This window comes from Anabrus simplex, chromosome 13, assembly GCF_040414725.1.
Source record: "Anabrus simplex isolate iqAnaSimp1 chromosome 13, ASM4041472v1, whole genome shotgun sequence".
NCBI classification, from domain to species: Eukaryota; Metazoa; Arthropoda; class Insecta; order Orthoptera; family Tettigoniidae; genus Anabrus; species Anabrus simplex.
This window is the reverse complement of record NC_090277.1, coordinates 8706190-8724082: the sequence shown is the minus strand read 5'-3', so window position 1 is coordinate 8724082 and position 17893 is coordinate 8706190. Positions and strand designations below refer to the sequence as shown.

Here is a 17893-nt window from a genome sequence, read left to right as displayed (position 1 = left end):
TAAGATTTACATAAATCACACTGCTGTTTGATACTCATATTTTTTTCTATTTGCTTTTCGTCGCACCGACACAGATTGGTCTTACGGTGAGGATGGGACAGGAAAGGTCTAGGAATGGGAAGAAAGCGGCCATGGCCTTAATTAAGAGTCCCAGCATTTGCCTGGCGTGAAAATGGGAAACCACGGAAAACCATCTTCAGGGCTGCCGACAGTGGGGTTCGAACCCACTGTCTCCCGAATACTGGATACTGGCCGCAGTTAAGCGACTGCATCTATCGAGCTCGGTGATACTCATAAATAAGACTTGCATTTTCAAATACACCAAATTCAGATAAGCCGTAGGTCTGATTACATAAAAATATAGGACCTACCTAATGTTACCCATGTTTATGACATAATAAAAAAAATTAACTCACCATCTGGACGGGACAATCTTATTTCTCTCAGGATGTGTTTTCACACAACTGTGTTGTGATTAACTATTAAATTCTCCCTGGGAATAGCCTTCTTCCATAACTGAACTCGTTCTTCATCAGAAGGAAACACTAATACCGGAGTGTACTCTCCTTGTTTATAATTGGCTTTGCAGCCAGGCACACAGCAACTCATAGGCATGGTGATTTCCCTCACTGATCATCTTAATTTAAGTATATACAATTGGTGATTAATAATAAAACACAGAATGCACTAACTCAATTAATTTTACACTATAAATATAACTTTACACAAATAAACTACAACATTAAAACACTGAAGAACGATCTTCTTAACCTATAGCCTCACATAAATACAGGCTCACACTAAGTTTTCTTCACTAATTAACGACTTTACACTTAATAATGCAGTCGATGACGACTCATTCTCACATATATCTGAGTGAACACGCGGCCATCGTTAAAAATTTCAATAAAACTGCGAAAATCTATGTTTAACTCTACTAACTCAAGTGCTAAATTTCCCCCCTAACGATCAGCTGATTGCTTTCCCGCGCTCGTTACAGTGCGGCCTGGACATCACGAAGGCAGTGCCAGTATCAAACGCCACAGTGGAGCGCGCATTTTCAGTCTTTTCTGTTATAACAAACAAATTAAGGAACAGGTTATCGTTAGAACTAATAAATTCTCTACTTGAATCTAGTTATTATTTAATAAGGAAAAAATATGTTGTACGCGTTTTCAACCATCCCCTCGAGTGATGAAAAAGTTCACTGAGTCCATGTATCATTACAAACACGTTGAAATGAGTGAAAAAGAGGAGGTGCTAGAAGATCTCAGCAAATTTTAAGGATCACTCAGCAGGAATACAAGAAAGACAAACTTGTGAGTAGTTTTCTCTTCAACAGTAGCATGCACGGTTTCTAATAATATTCTTGTACGTTTCCAATCATCCTTTTGTGTACCGTAGTATTTCTGTAGATTTTTAAAATATTGTGTTTAATCAATATGATGGTGACGAAAACAATAATTATGATTTGGGGGGTTTTGTCTCATTTAGAGGGATTTTAGAACTGATCTGGGGGGAATTTGGATTTAGGAGTTGGTGACACTGATTCCCATTTGTCTCCCGCCTGCCGGTAGGTACGCATTGCCATGCATTTTCTGTCGTATGGTCTGAGTGTAATGGTTGGTCTTGGTTGTCCCAGATAACTTATCACTTCTACCCATGTACAGTAGTTAGCTTGATATAAGTGAATTACACCGGGTGTGTAAGTATAAAGTTGAGGAACGACGCACTGGTTATAAATTTGTGAGGAGCTCTATTCGCTATTTCGGGTTTACTTTCGAAGTGGTTGGCTTGTTGTTATTGTTTTGTAATTGTGCATCTCGGCATATTGCGGCAGGTTGTGCAGGTTTTTTCTGTGGATTGTGCTGCCTCTCTTAAGATTTTCTTCATCTGGTAATTGCAATTTCTTACGTTTTACACTGTGTCCAAAGCTTTGAACATATAGCTAATAAAGTTGGACTCTCGGTCTTCTACATCTCCGTAAGGAACCTAATATCGTACGGTACGTGATAGGAAATAAGGTAAGTTTTATTGTTCAGTTCGTATTTAAACTGATAAGAACAGCGCCAGATAATTCTGTTTTTTAGCCGACTGTAGCCTGTCTGCTTTAAATATTATCCTGCTACCGGTACATGTAAATTTATTCCAACATGGTACTGAATTGGGTCTGAAAATCCTGCTCGTGCGCAGTAGTATGCATGCTATTCCAACAGAAATTCGAACTGTGAGTTCTGAATTCATGCTGTTCTAAGTATATTCAGAGCCATTTCGGAGCCAATGCAAGCAGTTCTCATTCCATACCAGGGACTGCGTGTTATATACATGCACATTAAGTTTGAGCAGTAAGTGGTGGGACTACAAAGAGTACTTCTCATTGGAATAGTGAAGTCTTCCGACATCTGTCATTAAAGGTTTTTAAGAATTTGTGGATGGCATTGATACAGTTAGCAATTGCCATTTACTAATTCCAACAAATCCTTAAATGTGCAACAGGCTGGATGGAAATGTTGGTCGTCTCTTGCGCCACATCTATCAATTTTTGCGAAATTAGTGAGGCTTGTGATCCTGAGTCCACTAAAGAGTTGACAATCATATTGCCTAACTTAATAATAATGATCAATCAAATCAATCAATCAATACTGATCTGCATTTAGGGCAGTCGCCCAGGTGGCAGATTCCCTTTCTGTTGCTTTCCTAGCCTTTTCCTAAATGATTTCAAAGAAATTGGAAATTTATTGAACGTCTTCCTTGGTAAGTTATTCCAATGCCTAACTCCCCTTCCTATAAATGAATATTTGCCCCAGTTTGTCCTCTTGAATTCCAACTTTATCTTCATATTGTGATCTTTCCTACTTTTATAAACGCGCTGTATTTGAGGTTGTCGTTGTGTTGAATCCTCATACAGTAAATCCGCATCCTCTAAATACCAATGGTTGATGACTGTGCTACATATTACTTCTCCTTCCTCCGGGTTTTCAGGCACTCTTTATTGCATCGTCAACTTTTTTTTTTGTACTCGTAGCTTCGGGATCCATTTCCGTTCTCTCATTTCTTCGCTGAACCTCTGCCAAGTATTCTAAAGAAGCTGCTCCAGGTAAGCCTTCTTCCCTGTTCTTATTCCTTACGTATTCTCTAGTCTCTCTCCAGCGTTTCTCTAATTCTTCCCGCTGGGAGTTCCTATTGTCATTGGGTTGGTTAGCTGTCTGCCTCCAGGAAGGTCCAGGTTGAAACGTGGCCTTCCCTTCGTAGGGACGATTTCTATATCGGGACGAAGTGTCTCGACGAGTTTCTCTTCCTTCTCGCGGTTCTGGATTTACTTGAACCGGAGTCTTCACTTCCGCGGAGTTAGCCGTAGTTTCTTTGGTTCTGCCTGCTTTTGTTGCGTTCTGAGTGTACGCAATATCGAGTTGCTCTAAGTCCTGGACGTTTGCCGCTACCAATATCTCCTGAACGTTTGGAGGGAATTGCAGTGTTATGACCTGAATAAGTTCTTGCTCCGGCAAAGGAGGGTCGAAAAACTGCATCTTTTTAAGCTGAGATATGAGATAATCTTAGTATCGTGAGGAATTGACGGAAGTGTTATACTTTCTGGAGTATAATTGGAGTTTTATCAAGTGCTGAACCTCAGAACTCCAAAATCGTCTAAGTACGGCTTCCTTAAATTCTTGGTAAGTGCTGATACTAAATTTGAAATCAGTGTACCACATTAACGCCCTGCCTTCTAACAATCGGGGTGCTATACGTAATTGACGGTCTGTTTTAATGTGATTTACCTGAAAATACTCTTCGAGGTCAAGGAGAAACTCTTTAGCTGTATACTCCTCCTTCCCCCGAAAATTTGGCTGGTTTTTCGTCAGTCATTTTAAAAGCTGTGTAAACATTCATGGATTCTCCACTAGTGTTGTTGAGAGCTTCCGTACCTTCTTGGAGTTCGAGTTTTAGGGCTTTAATTGTCCCCTGTACGGAATTCTCAATTTCCTTGGCCTCCTTCTCTAAGTCGGTCTTAACCCCTGCTACATCGCTACAGATACGAGTAATCTGCGTGTGAGCACTATCTAATTGTGTCGACGATTATCGGCCTCCTCTTGCTGAGTTTTCAGAAGAGTAATTTCGTTTCCTAACTTCATGAAATTATTCTTAACAAATTCATGGAGTTTGTCTTGAATAGAAGCCATTTTGGTTTGCGCAAGTGATAATTGATCATGGGACTCTTGAAATTCTCCCTTTAAGTTTTCTACTTCTTCTAGGACTTCCTAAGTGGAAGGGAAAGCAATTTTTAAGTCTTCCGCTACTTGTGATTTGATGTCTTGTTTAATGGTTTCTAAGTCACGTGTTAATTTTTCATTTATTTCTTTTGTTGGACTCTTTAAATCGTTTCTCAATTTCGGCACCGGCATTATTGAGCCTACGTTTCAAATTATTATTTACTTCTGTAAACGTTTTGTCGACAGACTCGGTTAATTTTACAAGGTTGGTCTCATTAGTCTCCCTAAGCTGAGTGATATTGCGATTTGTAACTTCATTAGCCTCGCTAAGCTGACCAATACTAGCATTAGTGGCCTCAATACGACTTTCCAAGGCCGCGTTAGATTCTCTAAGTGGAATCATATTGGCACCTAAAGTATTATTAGTGGCATCAATACTACTTCCCAATGCAGCATTATATTCTGCAATCTTACGCCCTAAATTAGCATTACTCTCTGTAATCCTGTCATTTAGACTGATTTTTAAAGCCTCAATAGCAGCTAGTATATTATCCATATTAATGTTGTTATTTTCACAAAATGCAGAAAATACAATAATTCAATTCATATATAAAATCACCATTAATGTCCAATGGTAAAGTTCAATAGTTCACCAACACAAATATTAAACACTTGTATGAGACAGTGCATAAAATCAAATATTGTGCCTGAAATGTTCAAGTACAACGAGAAAAAATAATCACTTGTGCCATTAAATTAGTCAAAGTTCTGTGCCATGACTTCAAGATTTTATCGAAGTCATTGAATTGAACTTGGCAAAATTTAAATTATTCACTGAACTGAAGTTAAAGTTTGAAATATTCACTTCTATTTGAATTTCAAAGTAAAAATATCATTGATTTCATCAAAGTTAATTATTGTCACTTCATACTCTCTTTAATCGGGCCCCAACGTCACGGGTGCCACTTTAACTATTCACTACCTTCTCTCTGAAACAGGAACGCCCGTACTTCAGTTTTGCGGAGAGCATGGATAACGCCAAGGCGTGTACGGTTCATGCTTTAGAGAGTACGAGAGAAGGGTAGTGAAATAAGTTCATATTTAAGGTGGAAGTGCAGTTTATTAAAAAAAAATGCATATAAATTAATCACCTTTTACAGACGAATAGTTTGAATGCCCTTGAAGATGTGAAGAAGGCATCGTTCTGCGGCGTCGGCGTCGTCCCACGTTGTCAGTAGTAGTATAATTGGACAGTTCTGCGGCCTCCTCCCGCGGGAAATTTGAATTCTGGCGGGAAATTTGAATTTTGGCGCGAGATTTTAAATTGTAAACAAAGCCACGTGCTTTTTGACAGCCGTCATCGACAACAACGCATCGCTAACCTCACTGCTGCCATCTTGACGGGCCTAAACATCAGTAGTGCCAACTTAACCTAACTAGCGTGAGGTAAACAAAGCCACATGTTTTTTGACAGCCACGTGCTTTTTGACAGCTGTCATCGACAACAACGCATCGCTAACCTCAGTACTGCCATCTTGACGGGCCTACACCTCAGTAGTGCCAACTTAACCTAACTAGCGCGAGGTAAACAAAGCCACGTGTTTTTTGACAGCCACGTGCTTTTTGACAGACAACAACGCATCGCTAACCTCAGTACTGCCATCTTGACGGGTCTAAACCTCAGTAGTGCCAACTTAACCTAACTAGCGTGTGGTAAACAAACCCACGTGCTTTTTTGACAGCCACGTGCTTTTTTGACAGCTGTCATCCGCCATCTTTAAAACACAGAGCACTGTGCTGCCCTCTTTATCGTAGTAGATGTAAAATTCGTCACCTGTCATCGGCAGTGCTGCCATCTTGGAGGGCCTAAACCTTAGTGCTACCAACTTAACCTCACTAGCGTGAGATAAACAAAACCACGTGCAGCTGTCATCCGCCATCTTTAATCCAGAGAGCATCGTGCTGCCCTCTTTAGCTACTTACCTTTGAAATGTGGTACGTCACACCAGTCATCCGCCATCTTGCATCCGAAACCTCAGTGCTGCACTCTTTAGTTAGATACCTTTGAAATGTAGTGGCGGCAAATTCTTTATGCTCTTGTTTGGAAACAAAGCCACGTGCTTTTTTGACAGCTGTCATCCGCCATCTGTAATCCATAGAGCACCGTGCTGCCCTCTTCAGCTACTTACCTTTGAAATGTGGTACGTCACAGCCGTCATCCGCCATCTTGCATCGCAAACCTCAGTGCTGCACTCTTTAGCTAGATACCTTTGAAATGTAGTGGCGGCAAATTCCACGTGCTCTTGTTTGGAAACAAAGCCACGTGCAGCTGTCAACCGCCATCTTTAATCCAGAGAGCACCGTGCTGCCCTCTTTAGCTACTTACCTTTGAAATGTGGTACGTCACAGCTGTCATCCGCCATCTTGCATCGCAAACCTCAGTGCTGCACTCTTTAGGTAGATACCTTTGAAATGTAGTGGAGGCAAATTCTTTATGCTCCTGTTTGGAAACAAACCTATGCGCTTTTTTGTCAGCTATCATCCGCCATCTTTAATCTAGTGAGCACCGTGTTGCCCTCTATGTGGTGGTGGTAAATTCTACACGCTCTTGTTTGGAAACAAACCCATGTGCTTTTCTGACAGCTGTCAACCGCCAGAGAGCACCGTGCTGCCCTCTATATGCCGGTGGCAAATTCTGCGTGCTTTTTGACAGCTGTCGTCCGCAAGAGAGCACCGTGCTGCCATCTTTAGCTAGATACCTTTGAAATGTGGTGGCGGCAAATTCCACGTGCTCTTGTTTAGTAAACAAAGCCACGTGCTTTTTTGACAGCTATCATCCGCCATCTTTAATCAATAGAGCACTGTGCTGCTATCATGCGGGTAATTTCGTCAGCTGTCATCCACCATCTTTAATCTACAGAGCGCCGTGTTGCTCTCTGTAGTAGCGGGCAATTTGAAAAGTTCTGTTACTTGTCATCCGTCATCTTTAATCAACAAAGCTTCGTACTGCTATCTTTAGCTACATACATTTAACATGTGGTGGCGGATAATTTGAAAATAAAAAACCTTCCGTTAGCTATCATCCGCCATCTTTATTCAACAGAGCATCGTGCTGCTATCTCTAGCTACATACATTTAACATGTGGTGACGGCAATTTGAAATTCTATCTAGATGCCATCTTTAATCAACAGAGCACTGTGCTGCTATCCCTTTGAATTGTGGTGACGGATAATTTGAAATTCCGTTAGCTACTGTATCATCATTAAACATTAGTGCATTCGCTAACCTAACCTCTCATCTACTATCTTGAAGCAGATTATACGACACCTCCTCTACCTCCTGCTCTTCCTCCTCCTCCTCCTCCCCTACCACCTCCGCCTCCTCCTCCTCTGTCAAGGCATAACTTTATCGAACACGCATCGCGAAGGCAAGAGTGTGCAGCGATATGCATGTTTAGACTTGCGGATTACGAAAGAAACATAACAAGACTTGAATCGAACACTGCACTCGATGTCGTTAACTTCAACATGTGATTAAAACATTGTCTGGTGTGTTCAGAACACTACATAAGTAGAATCGAACGCTGTACAACATGTTAGGGGATACCTTTGTTCTAAGAAGATCAGATTGAAACATAACAAGACTAGAATCGAACACTGCACTCGATGTCGTTAACCTTAACATGTGATCAGAACATTGATTGATGTGTTCATATCACGAAATAAGTAGAACCGAACACTGTACAACATGTTAGGGGATACCTTTGTTCTAAGAAAATTAGATTGCAACATAACAAGACTAGAATCGAACACTACACTCGATGTCGTTAACCTTAACATGTGATCAGAACATTGATCGATGTGTTCAGATCACTAAACAAGTAGAACCGAACACTGTACAACATGTCAGGGGATACCTTTGTTCTAAGAAAATTAGATTAAAACATAACAAGACTAGAATCGAACACTGCACTCGATGTCGTTAACCTTAACATGTGATCCGATACAACATGTTAGGGGATACCTTTGTTCTAAGAAAATTAGATTGAAACATAGCAAGACTAGAATCGAACACTGTAAGAACATTGTTTGATGTGTTCAGAGCAAAAGTACAACTTCAATGATTTACCTAGTGTAAAAATCAAAAACACACACTGTGCGCATATCGCATAGCTATCTCGCCTATCACTTGCCTAGTATGAAAATCAAAAACACACTGTGCACATATCGCATTGCTAACTCGACAACACTTCAAATGATTTGCTTAGTACGAAAATAAAAAATCTATACCGCGTAGCTAACTCGTTCATCACACTGCTAAGACGCTTAGTAATTGCAAATACACTGATATATGTCATATGAAAATCAAGAAAGCACACTGCGTAGCCAACTCGCTCGGGTCTCTCGCTTAGTAATTGCAACACGACTAGAACACTGATACGCGTTACTCTTTTTTTTCTCGAAACACATACACACACGGATAAGAATGTTGCGAGATACTACATACTTAGGTTTTTTTAAAAAAATAGGGGGATGAAAGATCATAAATTATATGTACACATGTTGTCTCCTCCAAGTTGTAAGACGAAATAGACGCAGTACTGCGAGTTTCCGCTCTAGCTGGCGAACGGAAGTAGCATGATATCTCAGCAAAAATAAAATATGCGTGAGCTTGCATACACGCAAGTCAGACACAATGATGGATACCGCAATTCAAATCCTGGCAACTTATGCCGTCAGAAAGGGCATCCGGCTAGATCATGTTATGACGATCGCGCAGGTCCCTCGCCTAACATTTGCTATTTTTTTACGGCTTCCGACAGTAGGAGTTCGAACCTGCTATCTCCCGAAGTAGCGAGAATGATTGAAGAGTGTTGAGGGTGATTCATTTGTCGGATTGAGGCGTTAAGCTGTGTGCAGGCTTCTTCGGTAGGAGTAGGCTATGTGCCGGCACTGGGATATCTAGTTATAAAAACCGCTACAACAAATTTATGGCGTATAGTGCGATTTAAAATCCTAGTCAGGAAGGGTAACCGGTCGTAAAACTATGGTGTATGATCTAAGAGGCGGGGTGTGCAAAAAAAGCTAGCATTAAGTAAGGGCTGTTGATGGGGACGTTAAACCTTATGCAGACTCCTTCGAAAATGATTGTAAGTACAAGAGTGTTGAGGGTGATTCATTTGTCGGATGGAGGCGTTAAGCTGTGTGCAGGCTTCTTCGGTAGGAGTAGGCTATGTGCCGGCACCGGGTTTTACCCTCTCCCTACGGTAGTATATTACATTCTTAAGTAGGTTCGAGGGCGTGCAAAAAGCCAGCATTAAGTAAGGGCTGTTGATGGTAGGTGTTAAACCTTGTACAGGCTCCTTCAACATTCGTAGCTTACATGCCGGCGCCGTGCAGGCTCTTTCGATAGGAGTGGGCTATATGCTGGCACTGTGTTTTAACCTCTCCGTACAATCATGATATTTTATGTTAGGAGCTTACACGGCCTGAATGCTACTCACCTAAGAAGACGTTCTGAGAGTTACAAGTAGCTTATCACCACGCAGTGTCTTCGTTCAAGGTTTCTACAGCCGGAAGATGTGTGTACAATTTCAGCCAACACATGCATTCCGCACTTCGCTCTGAATGACTGCGCCGATACAACTTCAAAGACTGTGGAACAAAAAAAAATGTAACCTATAGCCTACAGTTTGGTTTAGTGTGCATGCCGCTCACCCGGCAGTCTCGGGTTCGATTCTCTTGGGAATAAAAATATGTTTTACAGATTTTAAATCGCAAGGATTTGTTTTAAGACTAGTTGCCGTTCCTGACGCAAAATTGGCAGTATCTAGCCTCTTACATCATACACTATTGTTTTCGACCGGTTGCCCTTCCCGACGTCAAAGAACTCGGATTAAGAATCTGTTTCGCAACTTCTAAGACGAAAATCGTGGATTTACAGCTAGATGCTCTTCTCACATTTTAAATCGCTGTATCACGAACTATTGTTTTACAGCCGGATGCCCTTCCTGACGCAAAACTAAGATTTTAAGTCGCAAGAATTTGTTTTAAGACTAGTTACCCTTCCTGACACAAAACTAGCAGTATCTAGCCTCTTACATCATATACTATTGTTTTCGACCGGTTGCCCTTCCTGACGTCAAAGAACTAGGATTAAGAATCTGTTTTAAGACTAGTTGCCCTTCCTGACGCAAAACTGGTAGTATCTAAGCTCTTACATCATACACTATTGTTTTCGACCGGTTGCCCTTCCTGACGTCAAAGAACTCGGATTAAGAATCTGTTTTACAACTTCTAACACGAGAATCGGGGATTTACAGCTAGATGCACTTCTTAGATTTTAAATCGCTGTATCACGAACTATTGTTTTACAGCCGGATGCCCTTCCTAATGCAAAACTAAGATTTTAAATCGCAAGAATTTGTTTTAAGACTAGTTGCCCTTCCTGACGCAAAACTGGCAGTATCTGGCCTCTTACATCATACACTATTGTTTTCGACCGGTTGCCCTTCCTGACGTCAAAGAACTAGGATTATGAATCTGTTTTGTTTTAAGACTAGTTGCCCTTCCTGACTCAAAACTAGCAGTATCTAGCCTCTTACATCATACAATATTGTTTTCGACCGGTTGCCCTTCCTGACGTCAAAGAACTCGGATTAAGAATCTGTTTTACAACTTCTAACACGAGAATCGGGGATTTACAGCTAGATGCACTTCTTAGATTCTAAATCGCTGTATCATGAACTATTGTTTTACAGCCGGATGCCCTTCCTGACGCAAAACTATTTTAAATCGCGAGAATTTGTTTTACGACTAGTTGCCCTTCCTGACGCCAAACTGGCAGTATCTAGCCTCTTACATCATACACTATTGTTTCGACCGGTTGCCCTTCCTGACGTCAAAGAACTCGGGTTAAGAATCTGTTTTACAACTACTTGCACTTTCTAACACGAGAATCGGGGATTTACAGCTAGATGCTCTTGTTAGATTTTAAATCGCTGTATCACGAACAATTGTTTTACAGCCGGATGCCCTTTCTGACGCAAAACTAAGATTTTAAATAGCAAGAATTTGTTTTAAGACTAGTTGCCCTTCCTGACGCAAAACTGGCAGTATCTAACCTCTTACATCATACACTATTGTTTTCGACCGGTTGCCCTTCCTGACGTCAAAGAACTCGTATTAAGAATCTGTTTTACAACTTCTAACACGAAAATCGGGGATTTACAGCTAGATGCTCTTCTTAGATTTTAAATCGCTGTATCACGAACTATTGTTTTACAGCCGGATGCCCTTCCTGACGCAAACTATGATTTTAAATCGCAAGAATTTGTTTTAAGACTAGTTACCCTTCCTGACAAAAAACTGGCAGTATCTAGCCTCTTACATCACATACTATTGTTTTCAACCGGTTGCCCTTCCTGACGTCAAAGAACTAGGATTAAGAATCTGTTTTGTTTTAAGACTAGTTGCCCTTCCTGACGCAAAACTGGTAGTATCTAAGCTCTTACATCATACACTATTGTTTTCGACCGGTTGCCTTTCCTGACGTCAAAGAACTCGGATTAAGAATCTGTTTTACAACTTCTAACACGAGAATCGGGGATTTACAGCTAGATGCACTTCTTAGATTTTAAATCACTGTATCACGAACTATTGTTTTACAGCCGGATGCCCTTCCTGACGCAAAACTAAGATTTTAAATCGCAAGAATTTGTTTAAAGACTAGTTGCCGTTCCTGACGCAAAACTGGCAGTATCTAGCCTCTTACATCATACACTATTGTTTTCGACCGGTTGCCCTTCCTGACGTCAGAGAACTCGGATTAAGAATCTGTTTTACAACTTCTAACACGAGAATCGGGGATTTACAGCTAGATGCACTTCTTAGATTTTAAATCACTGTATCACGAACTATTGTTTTACAGCCGGATGCCCTTCCTAACGCAAAACTAAGATTTTAAATCGCAAGAATTTGTTTAAAGACTAGTTGCCGTTCCTGACGCAAAACTGGCAGTATCTAGCCTCTTACATCATACACTATTGTTTTCGACCGGTTGCCCTTCCTGACGTCAAAGAACTAGGATTAAGAATCTGTTTTGTTTTAAGGCTAGTTGCCCTTCCTGACCCAAAACTAGCAGTATCTAGCCTCTTACATCATATTCTATTGTTTTCAACCGGTTGCCCTTCCTGACGTCAAAGAACTAGGATTAAGAATCTGTTTTGTTTTAAGACTAGTTGCCCTTCCTGACGCAAAACTGGTAGTATCTAAGCTCTTACATCGTACACTATTGTTTTCGACCGGTTGCCTTTCCTGACGTCAAAGAACTCGGATTAAGAATCTGTTTTACAACTTCTAACACGTGAATCGGGGATTTACAGCTAGATGCACTTCTTAGATTTTAAATCGCTGTATCACGAACTATTGTTTTACCGCCGGATGCCCTTCCTGACGCAAAACGGAGATTTTAAATAGCAAGAATTTGTTTTACGACTAGTTGCCCTTCCTGACGCAAGACTGGCAGTATCTAGCCTCTTACATCATACACTATTGTTTTCGACCGGTTGCTCTTCCTGACGTCAAAGAACTCGGATTAAGAATCTGTTTTACAACTTCTAACACGAGAATCGGGGATTTACAGCTAGATGCTCTTCTTAGATTTTAAATCGCTGTATCACGAACTATTGTTTTACAGCCGGATGCCCTTTCTGACGCAAAAATAAGATTTTAAATCGCAAGAATTTGTTTTAAGACTAGTTGCCCTTACTGACGCAAAACTGGCAGTATCTAGCCTCTTACATCATACACTATTGTTTTCGACCGGTTGCCCTTCCTGACGTCAAAGAACTCGGATTAAGAATCTGTTTTACAACTTCTAACACGAGAATCGGGGATTTACAGCTAGATGATCTTAGATTTTAAATCGCTGTATCACGAACTATTGTTTTACAGCCGGATGCCCTTCCTGACGCAAAACTAAGGTTTTAAGTCGCAAGAATTTGTTTTAAGACTAGTTGCCCTTCCTGACGCAAAACTGGCAGTACCTAGCCTCTTACATCATACACTATTGTTTTCGACCGGTTGCCCTTCCTGACGTCAAAGAACTCGGATTAAGAATCTGCTTTACAACTTCTAACACGAGAATCGGGGATTTACAGCTAGATGCTCTTCTTAGATTTTAAATCGCTGTATCATGAACTATTGTTTTACAGCCGGATGCACTTCCTGACGCAAAACTAAGATTTTAAATCGCTAGAATTTGTACAAAGACTAGTTGCCCTTCCTGACACATAACTAGCAGTATCTAGCCTCTTACATCATACACTATTGTTTTCGTCCGGTTGCCCTTTCCTGACGTCAAAGAACTCGGATTAAGAATCTGTTTTACAACTTCTAACACCAGAATCGGGGATTTACAGCCAGATGCTCTTCTTAGATTTTAAATAGCTGTATCATGAACTATTGTTTTACAGCCGGATGCCCTTCCTGACACAAAACTAAGGTTTTAAATCGCAAGAATTTGTTTTAAGACTAGTTGCTCTTCCTGACGCAAAACTAGCAGTATCTAGCCTCTTACATCATACAATATTGTTTTCGACATGTTGCCCTTCCTGAAGTTAAAGAACTGGGATTAAGAATCTGTTTTATAACTTCTAACACGAGAATCGGTGATTTACAGCTAGATGCTCTTCTTGGATTTTAAATCGCTGTATCACGAACTATTGTTTTACAACCGGATGCCCTTCCTGACGCAAAACTAAGATTTTAAATCGCAAGAATTTGTTTTAAGACTAGTTGCCGTTCCTGACGCAAAACTGGCAGTATCTAGCCTCTTACATCATACACTATTGTTTTCGACCGGTTGCCCTTCCTGACGGCAAAGAACTGGGATTAAGAATGTTTTACAACAAGTTGCCCTTTCTAACATGAGAATCGGGGATTTACAGCTAGATGCTCGCCGGATGCCCTTCCTGACGGCATAAGTTGCCAGGATTTCAATCGCGGTATCCATCATTGTGTTTGTCTTGCGTGTATGCAAGCTCACGCATATTTTTTTTGCTGATATATCATGCTACTTCCGTTCGCCAGCTAGAGCGGAAACTCGCAGTACTGCGTCTAATTCGTCTTACAACTTGGAGGAGACAACATGTGTACATATAATTTATGATCTTTCATCCCCCTATTTCTTTTTAAATAACATGTAAGTATGTAGTATCTCGCAACATTCTTATCCGTGTGTGTATGTGTTTCGAGAAAAAAAGTGTAACGTGTATCAGTGTTCTAGTCGTGTTGCAATTACTAAGCGAGTGACCCGAGAGAGTTGGCTACGCAGTGTGCTTTCTTGATTTTCGTATGACATATATCAGTGTATTTACAATTACTAAGCGTCTTAGCAGTGTGATGAACGAGTTAGCTACGCGGTATAGATTTTTTATTTTCGTACTAAGCAAATCATTTGACGTGTTGTCGAGTTAGCTTTGCGATATGTGCACAGTGTGTTTTTGATTTTCATACTAGGCAAGTGATAGGCGAGATAGCTATGCGATATGCGCACAGTGTGTGTTTTTGATTTTTACACTAGGTAAATCATTGAAGTTGTACTTTTGCTCTGAACACATCAAACAATGTTCTTACAGTGTTCGATTCTAGTCTTGCTATGTTTCAATCTAATTTTCTTAGAACAAAGGTATCCCCTAACATGTTGTATCGGATCACATGTTAAGGTTAACGACATCGAGTGCAGTGTTCGATTCTAGTCTTGTTATGTTTTAATCTAATTTTCTTAGAACAAAGGTATCCCCTGACATGTTGTACAGTGTTCGGTTCTACTTGTTTTGTAATCTGAACACATCGATCAATGTTCTGATCACATGTTATGGTTAACGACATCGAGTGTAGTGTTCGATTCTAGTCTTGTTATGTTGCAATCTAATTTTCTTAGAACAAAGGTATCCCCTAACATGTTGTACAGTGTTCGGTTCTACTTATTTCGTGATCTGAACACATCAATCAATGTTCTGATCACATGTTAAGGTTAACGACATCGAGTGCAGTGTTCGATTCTAGTCTTGTTATGTTTCAATCTGATCTTCTTAGAACAAAGGTATCCCCTAACATGTTGTACAGCGTTCGATTCTACTTATGTAGTGTTCTGAACACACCAGACAATGTTTTAATCACATGTTGAAGTTAACGACATCGAGTGCAGTGTTCGATTCAAGTCTTGTTATGTTTCTTTCGTAATCCGCAAGTCTAAACATGCATATCGCTGCACACTCTTGCCTTCGCGATGCGTGTTCGATAAAGTTATGCCTTGACAGAGGAGTAGGAGGCGGAGGTGGTAGGGGAGGAGGAGGAGGAAGAGCAGGAGGTAGAGGAGGTGTCGTATAATCTGCTTCAAGATAGTAGATGAGAGGTTAGGTTAGCGAATGCACTAATGTTTAATGATGATAGCTAACGGAATTTCAAATTATCCGTCACCACAATTCAAAGGGATAGCAGCACAGTGCTCTGTTGATTAAAGATGGCATCTAGATAGAATTTCAAATTGCCGTCACCACATGTTAAATGTATGTAGCTAGAGATAGCAACACGATGCTCTGTTGAATAAAGATGGCGGATGATAGCTAACGGAAGGTTTTTTATTTTCAAATTATCCGCCACCACATGTTAAATGTATGTAGCTAAAGATAGCAGTACGAAGCTTTGTTGATTAAAGATGACGGATGACAAGTAACAGAACTTTTCAAATTGCCCGCTACTACAGAGAGCAGCACGGCGCTCTGTAGATTAAAGATGGTGGATGACAGCTGACGAAATTACCCGCATGATAGCAGCACAGTGCTCTATTGATTAAAGATGGCGGATGATAGCTGTCAAAAAAGCACGTGGCTTTGTTTACTAAACAAGAGCACGTGGAATTTGCCGCCACCACATTTCAAAGGTATCTAGCTAAAGATGGCGGCACGGTGCTCTCTTGCGGATGACAGCTGTCAAAAAGCACGTAGAATTTGCCACCGGCATAAAGAGGGCAGCACGGTGCTCTCTGGCGGTTGACAGCTGTCAGAAAAGCACATGGGTTTGTTCCCAAACAAGAGCGTGTAGAATTTACCACCACCACATAGAGGGCAGCACGGTGCTCTCTAGATTAAAGATGGCGGATGATAGCTGACAAAAAAGCGCATAGGTTTGTTTCCAAACAGGAGCATAAAGAATTTGCCTCCACTACATTTCAAAGGTATCTAGCTAAAGAGTGCAACACTGAGGTTTGCGATGCAAGATGTAGGATGACAGCTGTGACGTACCACATTTCAAAGGTAAGTAGCTAAAGAGGGCAGCACGGTGCTCTCTGGATTAAAGATGGCGGTTGACAGCTGCACGTGGCTTTGTTTCCAAACAAGAGCACGTGGAATTTGCCGCCACTACATTTCAAAGGTATCTAGCTAAAGAGTGCAGCACTGAGGTTTGCGATGCAAGATGGCGGATGACGGCTGTGACGTACCACATTTCAAAGGTAAGTAGCTGAAGAGGGCAGCACGGTGCTCTTGGATTAAAGATGGCGGATGACAGCTGTCAAAAAAGCACGTGGCTTTGTTTCCAAACGAGAGCATAAAGAATTTGCCGCCACTACATTTCAAAGGTATCTAGCTAATGAGTGCAGCACTGAGGTTTCGGATGCAAGATGGCGGATGACTGGTGTGACGTACCACATTTCAAAGGTAAGTAGCTAAAGAGGGCAGCACGATGCTCTCTGGATTAAAGATGGCGGATGACAGCTGCACGTGGTTTTGTTTATCTCACGCTAGTGAGGTTAAGTTGGTAGCACTAAGGTTTAGGCCCGCCAAGATGGCAGCACTGCCGATGACAGGTGACGAATTTTACATCTACTACGATAAAGAGGGCAGCACAGTGCTCTGTGGTTTAAAAATGGCGGATTACATCTGTCCAAAAAGCACGTGGCTGTCAAAAAGCACGTGGGTTTGTTTACCACACGCTAGTTAGGTTAAGTTGGCACTACTGAGGTTTAGACCCGTCAAGATGGCAGTACTGAGGTCAGCGATGCGTTGTTGTCTGTCAAAAAGCACGTGGCTGTCAAAAAACACGTGGCTTTGTTTACCTCGCGCTAGTTAGGTTAAGTTGGCACTACTGAGGTGTAGGCCCGTCAAGATGGCAGTGCTGAGGTTAGCGATGCGTTGTTGTCGATGACAGCTGTCAAAAAGCACGTGGCTTTGTTTACAAATTCAAATCTCGCGCCAAAATTGATATTTCCCGCCAAAATTCAAATTTCCCGCCAGAATTCAAATTTCCCGCGGGAGGAGGCCGCAGAACTGTCCAATTATACTACTGTCGGTGTTGACCCGCGGCTGTTGTCAGCCCTTGATGTTGACGGAGACTCGAACCTGGGGCTTTCGTCTGATGATAGTGCAGCGTGCAATAGTTGTTGAGTTTTTTAATCCACTAAGTCCCATGAAAGGAACAGGGAAATGTAGAACTTTCGCACAGAATGTCAGTGGAATCTGATACGACACTTCTCTATCGCACTGCACTGCGAATTAAGGCGAGATAATGTTTACTGGCCGAATAGGTTACACTATAAATAGTGTTGGACGCACATTTGAAAAAAAAAAGAGATGAATTCAGTCACAGTTCTGTGAGAATTATTAATGTTGTTCGTGCAATTG

General features: G+C 41.2%; 1 protein-coding gene across 5 annotated transcripts in view; it reads left to right on the top strand.

Annotated features, from left to right (window-relative positions):
- The first annotated feature begins 1904 nt into the window (after positions 1–1904).
- Positions 1905–17893, top strand: part of LOC136884904 (uncharacterized) — a 293707-nt gene continuing 277718 nt past the window's right edge. For all 5 annotated transcript variants that reach the window (XM_068229993.1, XM_068229991.1, XM_068229990.1 and 2 more), the window contains exon 1: positions 1905–2024. The gene's annotated coding sequence lies outside the window, so the exon portion shown is untranslated. The remainder of the gene's footprint in view (positions 2025–17893) is intronic.